Genomic DNA, 17061 nt, shown 5'->3' on the forward strand with positions numbered 1-17061 from the left:
CCGCCCCCGCTCCGCCGGCCGGTCCCAGGCGGTGGCGGGGCCGGCGAGGTCCCCGCCGCAGTGTCCGGGCGGGGGAGCGCGGCCGCCACGCCTCCTGCCGCAGCCAGCCCGCCGCCGCGCGGTACCCGGAGGGGGCAGCCTCCCCGCGCCTGCCAAGCCGCGGCCACTGCGGTCCCCGGTCCCGGGGTGGCGGACCCCGCTAGACCATGTCCCTGCCTCCACCACCCCCCAGGGAGACCAGCGCCCCGGGACCCCCGGGACCCTTGGGACAAAGGCACCCAGCGGCCCCTCTTCACCCAGGACCCCGGGGAAGTCAGCTTTAGGCTCTCAGGGGGGGAGCCCCCCACCCACGACCCTTCCTCTGAAACTGTGGGGCAGGGGTTTCTGTCGCCCCTCTGTGGGGAAGACTCACTGGCCTTCTCTCCACAATCCTAACCTCAGCCGCACCCAGAAACGACGGAGGACAATTGGGGGATCAGGAGGAAAGAGAATACCTGTTGCCAACACTAAAGGACCAGCGGCTGGGAGCTCAGAGAATTCTAGACCCAGTTCCCTCACTAGTTAAGACACATTCATTCATTTATTCATTCGGCAAATGTTCAGCATAACCTATTGTTTCAGGCCTTGTTCCAGGCACTGTGGAGACATCTGCAGATAAAGCAGTCCCCTTCCCCCACACACCCCCGCAAAAAAAAAAAAAAAGAAATGAAAATAAAAAAAATAAAAATCCCTGCCTTCGTGGACATTGCATTCTAGAGAGCCAAATGTATGACGCCGACACCGCTCACTTAATCTAAATCTCGGTGTATGCATGTGTCAGATGAGGATTTAAAATGTCAGCCCTGCCCTTCTGGCATGTTTCCTATGATGATACCATTAGATAATAAAGGAGAGTCTGTGAACATGGAGAGGGGTACACGTATGATGAATAGGGAGCACAGAAAATGTTGACTTTGAAATGTCACCATTTAAGAAACCCATCTCTTAAATACTTTGAAAGTGAACTGAGAAAACAGATGATTCTTTACCATGGAATGTTCTGATCAGAGAGCAGTGAGTAAGAGAGGTAGGATGCAACTTAGAATTACTTCAAGTTGCATGCTGGCAAGGTGTTTTCGTGGTTACCCAAGATGGGGAGGTATGGCTTGTACTGCTTAACCAGTGCTGATGAAACAGGAGCTATAATTTGATTTTATCCTTGAAATCAGCCATGGAATCATAGATAGAACCGTTGAACTTCTTAGGCATTTGGTCCAATTCCCTCCATTTTCAGATGGAAAAAGAGAGCCATTGATGGAATTAGAAACTGAAACAGAGTAAGATTGGAAACCCTAGCACCCAAAGTCACACCCATGCTCTGTGTATGCTGTGTCCCTCCACCCAGCTGCATCCTAGTCCCTGTGACACTGGCAGTGAGGCTGGAAGTATCAAGGCTCCCCACCCCAGCCCTAGTAGCAGCGACCTGGGAGGAGTTAGGGGTCTGTCTCAGAACATGGCCTAATTGAGAAAAAGGGGGTTTTAGGAAACTATAAAATGATTAATAGCATATGGATGGAAGGAAGGAGTAAGAAACCTGCTGTAGTGTTAACAGCTGACATTCAAACCCTGGAATGCTGCTGCGGGTATTCATTGAAAGGGTCTCTTCAATCCTGGAGAGTCAATTATTGAGTGTTTCTCATTTCCTACCCGTTCTGTGCTATTTGACACAAGGACCGCATTCCAAAAGGAAAGTGCTCCTTCAGCCTTCCTTCCCTTCAGGCAGAATTTCCCTGGGTCTGCATCAACTCGGAGCTTAAAGTAGGCAGACAGAACTTCAGGCATTGAGACCATCCTGCCCACCCTCACTGTTGCAAACCAAAATATTGTTTTGATATTTCTAGCTTTAAAAAAAAATAATTTCTCTACTGTAGTCAAAGACCATACTCTTTTATAATCCAACACATGGTTAATTGTGCCAAATACTAGTAGCTCATTTGCACTTAAAATGATGTGCAATCTGTAGTTGTTCAAGTCATTATATATATACATATATGATTCATTTTTAATTTGCATTTTAAGTTTCTTTCCTACTGATTTTGTTGTTGTTGTTAATCCCAAGGATTTTTTTCCATTGGCTCTAAAGAGAGTGGAAGGAAGGGGGAGAGACAGAGAGAGAGAAACCTTGATATGAGAGAGTCACATCAACTGATTAAACCTCCCTTCCCCCTCCCCCCCCCTGGCCAGCCAAACACACCACAACTAGGGCTGGGGATGGAGCCTGCAACCGAGGTGCATGCCTTTGACCGAAATTGAACCCAGGACCCTTCAGTCCCTGGCCAATGCTCTATTCACTGAGACTAACTGGTTAGGGCCCTGTTGATTTTATGTTAGCTTGTTTTGAGGGCTAGGTGTTGAAATCTCCCAATGTGATTAATTTTTCTTATTATTTTAGCAATGTTTTCTTTATATATTTGAGGCTATGCTAAACATATTCAGAATGATCATATATTCTTGGTTGACTGGCTGTTTCATAATTCTGAAATACTAGAGGCCTGGTGCAGGAAATTTGTACACGGGTAGAGTCCCTAGCAGCTGCTGGCCAGCCAGGGCCTTCCTTTGTTCCATGCCGCCCCCTGGTGGTCAGCGCACGTCATAGCTAGTGATCAAACTCCTAGTCGAACTCCCAGGGGACATTTTGCATATTAGGCTTATATATATATATATATATATATATATATATATATATATATATAGACTTGAGACCCGGTGCACGAAATTCATGAGGGGGGAGGAGGTCCCCCAGCCTGGCCTGTGCCTTCTCACAGTGCGGATGCCTTCGATCGATTGCCTCAAAGAGGTAGGCCCTGCCCACCCATCAGGGCTCCTTGATGGATTGCCCCAAAGAGGTAGGCTGGAGCCAGGGGACCCGCCTCCGCGACGCGCACACAGCATCAAGCCCCCACCCACCTATGCACACACGCAGCCCCGCCCACCCGCATGTGCCCACTGAGCACACAGCCTCCTGGTGATCCCTCGTCATGGCCTGAGGGTGTCACGACCACATAGGCTTTTATTAATAGGATTCCTCTTTTTTGTGGTAATGTCTTAACACCTCCTTCATCTCATATTAGTACAGCTCCATCAACTTTCTTTGGCTACTGTTCACATGGTAAGTCCTTTTCCATTCTCTTTCCTTTTAGTCTTTTTATGTCCTTTTAAGTCATGAGAAATGTGGATGTAACATTGTGTGAGTTTTGTTCTATTTCCAGACTGACAATTTTGATCAGTTTTGTCTGTTTCCATTTATTATAATTCATTTACTTTGAATTTTAAATCTACCATCTTATTATTTGTTTTATAGTTTTCCAAATTGCTTTATCTCCCTTCTTTTCTTTATTTCCTTTACCTTGATTAACTGTTTTTATTTCATATTACCTCCATAAGATTGTTAGCGGTACATTCATTTATTGACCATTGGGTGGTTATGCTGGTGACTACAACCTGCATGCATCCTTTTCCAACTTCCTGGAAATGTGAGAAACTTAGAACACTTTAATTCCAATTATATCCTTCTGACTCATGTGCAATTTTCACATATTTTATTTCTCTGGATATTTTAAACTCCAAAAGACCTTATTATTGTTGTTGTTTTACATAATCAATATTCATTTGAAGCTACTTTCAGATCTATGTTTATATTTTATCCAGCTCATTTTTTTAAATATACTTTTTATTGATTTCAGAAAGGAAGGGAGAGGGGAGAGAGAGACAGAAATATCAATGATGAGAGAGAAGCATTGATTGGCTGCCTCCTGCATGCCCCCTATTGGGGACTGAGCCCGAAACCTGAGCATGTGCCCTGACTGAGAATTGAACCGTGACCTCCAGGTTCTTAGGTCGACACTCAACCACTGAGCCACACCGGCCAGGCAATAGCTTTTTTCTTTCTTCTTGGAGATAGAGTCAGTCTACAATCAAGTATTCTACAATTACTATAAGCTGAAGTCTTTAGCATTCTTTTTTCATTATCCAGTCAAGTATTTCTATGGAAACAGGAGTACTTATGTCTAGATTACCTTGCAGTAAACATAACCAAATAAAAATACTTTAGGCAGAAAAAGGATGTAATACAGTATATAAAATATTAACTCATTTTAGACTAGGTAGAGTATCGGTACAGGCCTGGCCTTCAAATAAGAATGAGAAAATCACTTCTATATTGGTCAGTTATGAGAACTTTAACCGCTATCACAATTATAAACCCGGAAATCATGAAGCTGCTATTGTAACTAATCAAAGAAAGAATGTTGCTCTAAATGGGATCCAATTATCAGGGAAGCACTTGCTCAAACCACCACTGCCTCTTGACAATCATGCAGCTAGTGACAGACGCAGAAAAATCTAGCACTTCCTCAACTACACTAAATTACACTAGTTAGCAGCAAGAGCCCAATTAGCCACTTCGCTTCTTTCTAAATGACAGGAAGTATTGTACGAAACTTCCATAACCCTATCTACAAGAGCATGGGGCATGTGTCTCTTGGTTTTCTAGACTCTGCAGTATGTAAAGGCAGGATGAGGTTGAAATAAGTGCTGTGTGTCAATTTATCACATCTAAATTGATTAAACTGCAATGCGTAAGCGACTTGTTCTCCAAATATGAGTCATTATGATTTAGTTCTTCTCCATGCTCTCTATAACACAGCACTCGAAAAGAATAATAATGAGACATTGTGATAGAGAGTTAATAAACCTTCACTTGTGCGAAATAACACCTTCCCTCTCCCTCCCCCTCGCCCTCCTCTCCCTCTCTCTCTCTCTCTCTCTCTCTCTCTCTCTCTCTCTCTCTCTCTCTCTCTCTCTCTCTCTCTCTCTCTCCACAAAGGATACTCTCTCACTGATCAAAGGTCTTCTGGCTGCCCCTCCCACTTTGCAGGGCATTGTGCTAGCCAACATAAAGTGCCATTACTCTTGTGAAGTGGCATTGCTAGGAAGAAGTGTAGGACAAATGCTGCCGCACAGGAGACCATGAACTGTAGCTGCCAAGAGAAGCAGGGGTGCCCCTCCACGTCTCGTCAGGTGCTGAGAAGCCAACTGTAACCACACAGTCGGCGGCACCACGGAGCTGTTCTTACCATTGGCGCGGGAGTCAGAAATACCAGTACAATTGTACTGGAAAAGGCACAAGGTCAACTCTCCTCACACAGAAGCCAGTTTGCCCCAAGGCCAAAAAGGGATCATTCATTCAGAAGTTTTGTATTTTTCCATCAACAAACAACAGTACTTTTGTGCTGCATTTAACTAGCCCTGAGTTATGGTGATTGCTACCGAGCATGCTCAGACTTTGGGCAATGTTTGTGAAGTTTTAACCCACCTCCAATTCTGCAGAAAATGATTCAAGCTCTGCAGCAGCTGCCTATTCATGTTCCTTATGCAAAGTAATATTGTTAATACTTGAGGCAAAAGAAATAATACGTACACAGACATCCCAATTTTCTAACACATTCTAGATTTTTTATACCGTCTTTCCAACTTCTCAGACTCTCCTTGGAAGCTCAACCACACACACACACACACACACACACACACACACACACACAGTCTCCACTCAAAACACCAATCCATATTTATAGGATGACCTCATACTTAAAGGAGCCAATATAATTAAGAAAAGTGTTTCCTGTTTGAGTGCCATTTTTCAAAAATCATAATACTTGACAAGGTCATAAGATAATGCTTTCAAATATCTAGAGGCCAAATAATTTTTCAGTGACTGCTGTGGTACTCTGAATAAGTCCCTGTGTTTTCATTACTGGGATTGAGAAATGCAGAGATAAATGTAGCTTACCAGCGATCAAAGAGCACCAGATGTCTCCTAGTCATGTACGCTGCCCCCACCAGTCCATTGCCACTTCATTGTGAAATTACTAGGGAATAATAGAAAGAAAGAAAAAACCGCACAATTCAATAACTATACTATCTTCTAAAATATATTGTACATTTAAAGGTATATTACTTCTCAAATTAAAGCAGTAAAATATAACATAACACTAGTCCCTTGAACAGTGAATCAAAATATTTGTATATCATTTGTTTTAATTGATCTCCTTTCATAGAAAGAATTCAGAACAACTGCCAGTTTAAAAACAATAAATTAATTTTTACTTTAAATATAATAGAATATACTCATACTCTACTATGGGATAATTTTTATTATTTATATCAAACTAAATTCCAAGCCACCATATGAAATCTTGACCAAGCTGCATTTAAAAATGTATATTATTTACTGCGCAGCTCTTCAAACTTCATTTTTTTAAAAATGAATGTTAGGTATATAAGTTATTTCCATGAAATTAATGACACACTAATAGAGGCAGCACATTTTGGTTCAGGCAAACATTTTTCAGCAACTTTCTCCCCTAAAGTATTTCAGAAGCTGATGAAGCTCTCCTGTTTCTTCTTCTTCTTTTCTTTTTTTCCCCAATTAACTGACAAATATTTGATTAAAACCTTCGATAACTTACATCTTCCCAGCGCCCCCTCTGCCTCCAAGGCTCCGAGAGAGGGAGGCTCTCTCATCTGTTTCCTCTCACTCACCCCAACTTTCCCAGTCCCCTTTGCCCTGAGTCCCATGTGGGCTGAGTGACACTGACATACGATGACGTCAGGGAAGGTGGCACACTGACTCAGTCCCGAGGGCTTCCAGTTGGGCTGCTCCCAGTACTGCGCTGAGTTTGGCTTGGTCCTGGGGTGATTCCGGCCATGCTTCTAGGCTCACTGGACAGAAACAGGTCGAGTCCCCTGAACATCCACAGGAGATGTATGACGACGATGGAAGTCTGGGCCCGGAATGGAGGAATGGGTCCTGGATGAAGGTCTGGGTCTCGGATGAAGGTCTAGGTCCCAGGATGGAGGTCTAGGTCCCAGAATGGAGGTCTGGGCCCCGGATGGAAGTCTGGGTCCCGGATGGAGGTCTGGGCCCCAGATGGAGGTCTGGGCCCCAGATGGAAGTCTGGGTCCCGGATGGAGGTCTGGGTCCTGGATGGAGGTCTGGGCCCTGGGTGGAGGTCTGGTGCCCAGATGGAGATTTGGGCCTCAGATGGAAGTCTGGGTCCTGGATGGAGGTCTGGGCCTTGGATGGAGGTCTGGTGCCCAGATGGAGGTCTGGATCCAGGATGGATGTCTGAGCCGCTAAAGGAGATCTGGGTCCCGGATGGACCTCTGGGTTCCTGAAGGAGTTCTTGGTACAGTTTGGAGGTCTTGGTCCCAGATGGAGGTCTGGATCCTGGGATGGAGGTCTGGTACCCGATACAGAATTGGATTTTGGGATTGAGGTCTGGGTCCCTGGATGTACTTCTGGACCCGGCCTGAAGGTCAGGGACCCGGATATAGGTGTGAGCCCCAGATTGAGGTCTGGGTGCTAGAATGGAGGTCTGGACTCTGACTGGAGGCCTGGGCCCTGAAGGGAGAGCTGGATTATAGGATGGACATCTGGGCCCTGGATGGAGGTCTGGGCCCCTGATACAGGGTTGGATTCTGGGTTAGAGGTCAGGGTCCCAGGATGAAGATCTGGGCCCTAGCATGAAGGTCTGGGACCCAGATGTAGGTCTGAGCCCCAGATGGAGGTCTGGGTCCTGGAATGGAGGTCTGGGCCCTGGATGGAAGGCTGTGTCCTGGAGGGAGGTCTGAGTCATGGCCTGGACCTCTGGGTTATGGAATGAAGTTCTGAACCATGGATAGAGGTCTAGGCCCCCAATACAGGACTAGATTCAGGGTCCGAAGTCCAGGCTCTGGGATGGACTTCTGGGCCCTGGCATGAAGGTCTGGAACCCAGATGTAGGTCTGGCAACTGGGATGGACATCTGGGCCCCGGTTAAAGGGCTGGGCCCTGGAGGGAGGTTTGGGTCCTGGAACGGAAGTCTGGACCCCACAGGGATGTCTGGACCCTGACTAGAGGGCTGGGCCCTGAAGGGAGAGCTGGATTGTTGGATTGATGGAGGTCTGGGCCCCTGATACAGGATTTGATTCTGGGTTCAAGGTCAGGGTCCAGGGATGGAGTTCTGGGACCTAGCTGTAGGTCTGAATCCCAGATGGAGGTCTGTGTCCTGGGATGGAGGTCTGGGCCCAGATGGATATCTGAGTCTTGGGATGGAGGTCTGGGCCCTGGGTTGGAGGTCTGGGCCTGGAATGGAGAAATGGGTCCTGGATGGACGTCTGGGCCTGGGATGGAGGTCTGGGCCCCAGATGAAGGTCTTGATCCAGGATGAAGGTCTGAGCCCCAGATGGAGGAATGAGTCCTAGATGGAGGTCTGGTCCAGGATCGACATCTGGGTCCCTGACAGAGGTCTGGGTGCTGGCTTGGATGTCTTGTTCCTGGATATAGGTCTGGGCCCGGAATGGAGGTCTGTGCCCCGGATGGAGGTCTGGGTCCTGGCAGGGTAGTCTGGGCCCCAATAGAGGCAAACTTTATTCTTAAAGAAAGGGTTCACAGAAAGTCAAAATAATAATGCCTATAATGCTCAAAATTGTGCTAATAAATAGGTGCATTATGCCTTCTAATGATTTGTTTCATTGAGACATGCTTTTTTAAAAAGGTGAAGCTGGTTGACCCCATGAATGAAGATAAATTTGAAAATTAATCTGCAAAAGAAAGGCACAAAAAGTGAGAAATGAATTACATGCGATAGTAGTTTCTTTTGTTAATATGTTGATCTGATAAAAATCAGTTACTAAAGTTTATCTTGATTAATACATAATTTAATCCAAGTTTGTCATATGAAAAACAAAGTGAACTTTGTATCTGCTATTTAAGAACAAAGTTTTAAGGAGAAATGTAATGTGATCATTATTACTAATGAATTAAATGTGGCTAATTTTGTGCAGATTGCTTTTGCTTGTAAAAATCTTAAAGACAGAAGGCCTAGAACTTTTCATGAGGCATTCTGAGTGTAAAGTTTAAAAAAGAATACCATAGTAGTTCCTAAAGATGGAAATCAACCAATTATAATACCACCTCCAGTGTGAGAATATAAGTAGCAAAAGTATTTTGGGAAGAAGTATGAAGTTTGCAATTGTTAAAGAGTGAATTGGATATCTATCAATACTACATTTCTTTCCCTTTAAACATACTGAAATATTTACTTAATATAATTCTCTGTTTTGGTAGATTGAATTTCCATTTATTCCCTTAAAAGTTGATTTCTTTCTTATGATTCTTTCTGAGAAGTATAGTGTTTTATTAGAGTGCCCACTCCCTTGTATGTAAGCATGTACAAGTTTTTCTAACATTTACCAAGTACTATAGTAAAATTGTATAAAAAGCAATTATTTCTTATGTTGATACAAGTTGGTGGGATGTTAAGAATGTGCAGAAGGTGATACCATCAAAAATATTCTCAGTTAAACTGTACCAAGTAAAATTTCATCATTTTTTGAGCAATTATTTAGCTATATAGAGTACTAAAGTTTCTCATTATTTGAAAAATAAGAGAAAGAATGGTTAAAATGTGCTCCATTAAAAATTGAGTTTTACCAACCATATATAAAAAATTAAAAAAATATAAACAATGTCATATAAGTCATATATAAAAAGAAAAATCCCACTGTTTCTCACAGTTTTTATTTAGTTAAATATTGGTCTAAAAGTACTCTAATATTACCATTTATAATGATCAGTGAGTAATTAGTATTAATGTTTTATTCAATGGAATTCAGAAAACAATTAGTATACACCAAGCATTGTGTTGGATGCCATGTAATATACAAAGATAAACCAAATGAACATTTTATAGAAAAAATGCACTTCTTGTATTGCATGCTTTGCTCACACTTTCCCTTAACTGTAGTGACAGTAATCTAGTGATTGGGTCTTGTTTTATAAATGCCACATCTGTAGTTACCTGATGGCTAACAATGTGGAGTGTATTCAATGATAGGTAGAAACAAGTTGATTCTGCAAATCTGGACTTGCACATCCTCCTATCTAATAAAAGAGTAATATGCAAATTGACCATCACTCCAAGACACAAGATGGCTGCCCCCATGTGGTCAAAGATGGCTGCCCCCATGTGGACATAAGATGGCCACCACACGATGGCCAGCAGGGGAGGGCAGTTGTGGGCAATCAGGCCAGCAGGGGAGGGCAGTTACAGGTGACCGGGCCAGCAGAGGAGGGCAGTTGGGGGAACCAGATCTGCAGGGGAGGGCAGTTGGGGGCGATCAGGCCTGCAGGGGAGGGCAGTTAGGGGTGACCAGGCTGATAGGGGAGGGCAGTTAGGGGTGACCAGGCCAGCAGAGGAGGGCAGTTGGGGGAACCCAGGCCTGCAGGGGAGGGCAGTTGTGGGTGATCAGGCCTGCAGGGGAGGGCAATACGGAGGAACTAGGCCTGTAGGGGAGGGCAGTTGGGGGGGATCCAGCCTGCAGGGGAGGGCAGTTGGGCAGGACCCAGGCCTGCAAGGAAGGGCAGTTGGGGGTGATCAGGCCAGCAGAGGAGGGCACTTGGGGCGACCAGGCTGGCAAGGGAGGGCAGTTAGGGGTTACCAGGCCAGCAGTGGAGGGCACTTGGGGGCGACCAGGCCTGCAGGGGAGGGCAGTTAGGGGCAATCGGGCCAGCAGCAGAGCAGTTAGGCATCTATCAGGCTGGCAGGGGAGTGGTTAGGGGGTGATCAGACTGGCAGGCAGAACCAGTTAGGGGCAATCAGGAAGGCAGGCAAGTGAGCAGTTGGGAGCCAGCAGTCCTGGATTGTGAGAGGGATGTCCGACTGCCCATTTAGGCTCGATCCCACCAGGATCGGGCCTAAACAGGCAGTCAGACATCCCTCAAGGGGTCCCAGACTGGAGAGGGTGCAGGATGGACTGAGGGACACCCCCCCCACACACACACACACACCCATGCATGAATTTCATGCACTGGGCCTCTAGTCAGAAAATAAATTTCTTGGGACTTAAAATAATATGGTTATGAGCAAGTTGGCATAAAAGTTGTTTTTCTGGTTGATGATGCTCAGTGACACCTGCAAAGCCATTCTGTATTCTCTACTAGATAATTATCTTCCAGCATCCTTTAGTGCAAATGCATTGTTCTCTGGTGTTTCTTCCTTTACATTTACACAGACAGTTCTTCAACCTTGGCATTCTTAAATCTATTCTCCTCCCCCACCCCCCCCCCGCCCAGTTCTTTGTTACCAAGCATTTGAAACCAAATGTTCTAGTATGTTTTATTTCCCCGTGTGCTGTTTTACAATGTGATTGTCCTTATATCTCTCTCAAAACCATTTTCTCTTTTATGAATATTTCTCCTTGCTAGGTCAACCACAGCATGATTTGGTGTTTCCTTGGCAACCACATGGTCTTAACATTTCTCAGTATCTTTTTTTACTCCCACTCATCACATTTCACTTTTTCTTTCTAATCAATAATCCTTGAAATGTCTTCACCTAGTCCTTATCTTTGTTTTATACTCCAGTGTTGTCTACATTCTCATACTTTTAATGGCCTTAATTAATATTTTATTGTGGAACAGAGATCAGATCTATGTAAGCTACAGATAGATAAATATATCCTACAATTCCTTTTGCTGGGTTATTAGACTTTACAATTTCCAACTAAACTGGAAGCTTGGTAAGTAAGGGTGATGCCTGATAGTCTTATATCAAGTTTGTATAACCTATTCTGATTCAGATACAAATCAGAAATGTAAATAGTCAACCAGGTTTTATGAAGCTGCCCTATCCTAGGATTGAGCCACTGCCCCTAACCAAAATTTAGATAGTAGAGTGTTTAAAATCACACAGAATTCCCAAGTTTAAGTTCAATCCCAACTCTGCCTCTTACCAGCTGTGTGGTGTTAGTAGCTTTTAATGAATAAGGCCTTCTAACTATATGGGGTAATTTGAGACCTCTATTTTGAGTAGATTTAGCCCATATCCATTTACAGTTGATCCCCTAACTCCGTGGTTGGCAAACTGCGGTTCGCGAGCCACATGCGGCTCTTTGGCCCCTTGAGTGTGGCTCTTCCACAAAATACCACGGCCTGGGCGAGTCTATTTTGAAGAAGTGGCATTAGAAGAAGTTTAAGTTAAAAAAAAAATTGGCTTTCAAAAGAAATTTCAATCATTGTACTGTTGATATTTCGCTCTGTTGACTAATGAGTTTGCCTATCCTAACTCAATCTTAGAGCACCTTACAGAAAAATCAAAGGAGTACTCTGACTTACTTTCTTCCCCTTTTATTGATTTATTAAACTCTAAAATATGTATGTCTTTCATTATCCTTTTTGTAGCTCAAGAAACAAGCTTTCCTAAGTACTTAGTATTTCAGTATATTTTGCCTACAGAGAGAGAAAAAAAAACCCACTATGTACAAGTGTCTGAGAGTAAGGATGTAGAAATACATCTTTCATTATAGTGATTTTCATTAGTTTATTTTTAGTTTCTCTTGTGTTGAGAATTTTGCAAGTTTTCACAGACTACAAGGGGAATGAAACATTATGCTGCAAGCTTTACATAGATAATTCCATGCACTGTTATGCATTCTGTAATAATGATTTCTCTATAGTTGTTATTCTTTCCTTCTCTGGGCCTTGGAACTTTCCATGCTAACATTACTTTACAGCTATGGTGTGGACACATCATAACATGGAGGAGGTGTGTGAGTCAAGAGGACATATCCCCACTCCCCTGACTTTTGCTGCTTGCTGACTGCCCATACGTTTTCACTAAGCCACCAACTCATTGCTTGTCTTGCCACGTCAAACGTAGCTGACATACTATTAGATTTCATTTTATACTGGATGTATGTACAGTTTTCTTAAACTAATTGATCCATTACTTTGAAGCATCAGTCTTCTAAAAGAATGTCAGACTCTAGGTTATTTTCCTTCTAGCTACACATGAATCTATGACCTTGTGCTCTATGTGTAGATTTAATATGATTTCAGCACACCCATCTCCTTTGGTACTGACATCATCTCTTATATTTCTATTCCCTTCTTTCTTCATTGGATAATGCTTGTCAGTATTCTCTCAAAAGAATTGGAGCTAGAGTTAATTATTTTAGGCTGTATCCCAAGGATGGAATGTTCTGAAGTGCTTTGTACCCCTTATTCCAATCACCTACATGCAGTTTATGTTGCTCGTTTTCATTGAAGTTGCATCAGTCAAGGTTATAATGTTGTAATCTTAATTTTATTCCTAACTCCTATCTTCAGTGTGAAGTTAAAATTTTATCAGGCACATATCTTTCTGCAACTGAGGCATCTTTTTTTATCCACTTTATTTTTTCTTTCCTGAACCAAATATAAATGACTAAAAGGCTCTACAAATGGACATGCCTTTTGACCATAAGTCCCATCTACATCTAGGAGTACATAAAAAGGAAAAATTATATTTTGTGTTAGAAATATCCATTTTAGTATTGAAAATTTGGGAGCAATCCTAGGCATTATACATGTGGATTGGTTAAATAAATATTAGTAACATTAAATGAAATATTATGCAGCCATTAAAACTATTTTTAAAAATAACTCAATGAGCACTTAATAGATGCTAGACACTGAGCTAAGTACTATATACACAATCCCATTGAATTTGTTCATCAGCCTATAAGTAGGTATTTATATAATCCCCATTATATTTATAAAGCAATTAAACATTAGAGAAGTTGAGTAAACTAAAGCAAACAAGTAGTAAGTAGCAGAATTTAATTCCAGAATTTCTGACCTCAGAGTCCAGAGTCTTAACCTATAGTCTGTCTTGAATTTTTAATAGAGAAAAAATATTTATTACATTTAGTTATGATTTACTATATGCAATGAAAAGCAAAATAAATGGTCTTTTTATTTTTAATATTTATATTTTCTAAGATTCACCTATTGTATAAATTACTGTATAATAAATAATACATGCTGAAATAAAAGTATGAAAACTATGCAGAAGATAGTAATATACATTTATATATAAATATAAAGTACTATTTTTCTTTACAGTTATGGTGTTTTAAAATTCTTTCCAAAACAGACATCCTTTGTAATATGATCAAAGGGCTCAGTGCCATGAATGTAGTTTTCCATTCCATTTCTGTCCAATATTATAAATATGTATTATTCTTATTGACTATGTCCCCCATTTTATAACAACGAATTAGACACCTCTTTGGATGTACATCAAGTACACTTTCTACTTTATAGCCAACAAAGTAAAATGCCTCCTCCGGTGTTATTTTCTCTCTACCATAACTGGACTTAATAACCACTCTTTCTTTTCAAAATCAACTGTAATTAGCTTTCAGGTACATTCTATAGGTTCACTCTAACCAATATTTAAGGGCTGGTTATGTTTTTACTACACATTCCTATATGTATTTGTATAATTGAGATCATTCTTTAAAAAGTGAGTAGAAATAACCTCTAGAATTGTATTATATTTTCTTCTTCAGTATAGTTAAATGCTTTATTCACTCAAATAATTTTAGTGGTCCTCTTTTCTCTTAATTCTTGTAACTTAGCACATCTCTCTCATATATAAGTTATGAAATTAATAAATGAATCAATAATCTATTAACATATCTCCTACTAAAGATAGTCATAAGTTAACTGAAAGTTTTCTTGTGGTAGGAAGAACAGTTAGGAGGCTGTTGTGAGAGTCCTGTCAAGAAGATACTGATGACTAAGACCCCCTTGGTAGTGGCAAAAATGAAGGTAAATGCATGTATTTCAGTGTGGTTTGGGGATAGTATATGATAAGTTTGTAATAAATAATTTTTGAATGAACAAATAAGTTAATTTATATAAATTTTGCTAAAACATTTACCTTCAGGTAAAACATAATCTAATTATTAATATACACATATACAATTATAATCAGAATTATTTTTAATATAATTTTCATTGTGTGAATCTTGGCCTAAATAAGCAAAAGGATTCACTCAAGCCATTAATCCTCATATTTGGGGGGAAAGTTTAAAAAAATACTTTTATTTAAATGTTAAATAAAATCAAGGTTAAAATGAAGATTCTACAAGGGAGTTACAATAGATATCCATAATATTTGAGTGTGAAATGGAGAATAAGCATGTCTTAATAGTACTACAATATAACTTAATATATGTTTTAACTTCAATGGTTTTACTATCCAAAGTTTTTTATAAAAATAGTAAAAGATCAAATTATCATTGGGAGAGAAATATAGAAGTTAACAAAAATAAAAGAGGACAAGAATCATGCTCTTTATAATCACAAAAAATAATGATAACTTCTGATTTACAATTACTATGTGTCAGACCCTGGGCAAAGCACTTAATATACATCATATCATTTAATAATTATATTTAACAAATAAATAACTTTTAATAATTACTGACTAGTAATTTTAAAACTATTTTAAATATGTAATCTAAATTCTAAGCAAAAATGCTTACTTTAACAAATGCTCATTTTTTATCTGTGAATGTGTCCAAGTATATATTGATACACAATGATAAAGAGTTTTCATTCCAGAATAATAAAAATGTTTATCATCAGGCAAACATACAAGTATGAAGAAATAGCTTATGAAACTTCAGTCCACTCATTTTTATAACATTAATTTAAAATATTTACCTTTATTTACAAGTGCTCACAAAGAGGCAAAAATTTCAAAGTATTTATTAAACCTAAGTAGAATAGTATCACTCTTTCTTTCCTGGTGTTTCTTAATGTTTGTGGAGTAAATGAGTGATAAGACTTAAGAGATTATCTATTTTGGTCGTAAGCAAAATGCCTGTGGGAGTAAGAATAGCTGCTATTTTTCTACAAGATTCAAACTGCCATGAAACTGAGCTGCCTAGGAACAAACTCCATTATTGCAGAGAAATCTGAAATCTTGGACTCAGACCAGGCCAGACTATGAAGCTGGCTATTTACCACAGATTGAAGATTGCTGGGACAAGCCCCTCAGCTCTAAAACAATTTCCTCACCGGCTCTGCCACAGTCCCTGAAAAACTCCAATGAGCCATCCTCTCTTGTTAGTTAATAGTTATTGGACAACACAGAAAAACATAGTTTACGGAAAGAGCAGATTTGGAGTCAGTTGCTTTGCCTTGAACAAGCTACTCACCTCTCTGACTCTCGTATTGCAAAATAAGAAAAAGAATCTCTTCCTTAAAGAGTTGTTCTGTGAGAATTCAGTGTCAGTATGTAAGTATTTATGTACTAGAGAATGCTATAGATGGAGATGCTAATTTACTTAATTTGTTCCACAGTGGAAGGCTCACAGGCTTTGGGAGAAAGAGCACTGGTAAGGATTCAGATAATGTTGGGAGTAACACTACACAGTTGAGAAAAGCAAGCAAGGTGCATTTTGACTACTTCAGTGCTTTGTAGGAGGTTAGCCATTGATGAGTGCATTGAAAATCTTATAACCATGTGATAGATGGAACTATATTAAATGATCTGGAATTTCCTTCCTGTCCTTCAGATTTCAGGATGGCATTGTTCCCAGACACGTTACTCATGCTGTTCCTAAAAACTTTTGAGACAGAGCTTTCTGCCTTAGTAAAGCACTCTAGGGTTTGCCAGCCACAACAACGTGGACATCCTTCCAAGTACCTCGCCGCATTCCTGCTGCAGTTGGCCTGATTGTGCCCTTAGTGGGGACGGAAAAATACAGATGGGACTCACTTAAAAGAAATCCATTATATATGTCCAAATAAAATGATGACACTGATAATTCACTTTGCAAAAATCTTTTTTAAAAAAACATAGACAATGTATCTATAATAATAAAAGCGTAATATGCAAATCGACCGAACGGCTGAACGGTGGAACTGTCCGGACCACCTCCTGGACGAAGCCGCAGCTGGGGCTGCGAAGGCCAAGGCAGCCAGGGCTGCAAAGGCCTACTCTTGCACAAATTTCATGCATTGGGCCTCTAGTTGTTAAATAAAATATCACTTTTGACCTATTTATAATCAGGTATCAAAATTAAACTATAGTATAACTGATTAAATAGAAATACAAATATTGTTGTGGTCAGTGGTTGTACGGATGAATGTTCTCCTTTAGGTTCCTAATACTTGTAGCTACCAAAGGCCTAGATTACTGA

The 17061-nt window shown here is 41.0% G+C and overlaps 1 long non-coding RNA gene across 1 annotated transcript; it reads left to right on the forward strand.

Annotated features, from left to right (window-relative positions):
- Positions 1–966: 966 nt before the first annotated feature.
- On the forward strand, positions 967–16625 carry LOC129150735 (uncharacterized). Its single transcript, XR_008557485.1, has 4 exons — positions 967–1066; positions 14594–14677; positions 16220–16343; positions 16435–16625. It is a non-coding gene; the product is annotated as an uncharacterized LOC129150735 (long non-coding RNA).
- Positions 16626–17061: the final 436 nt, after the last annotated feature.

The sequence above is a fragment of the Eptesicus fuscus genome, chromosome 11 (genome assembly GCF_027574615.1).
Source record: "Eptesicus fuscus isolate TK198812 chromosome 11, DD_ASM_mEF_20220401, whole genome shotgun sequence".
In the NCBI taxonomy this organism is placed as follows: domain Eukaryota; kingdom Metazoa; phylum Chordata; class Mammalia; order Chiroptera; family Vespertilionidae; genus Eptesicus; species Eptesicus fuscus.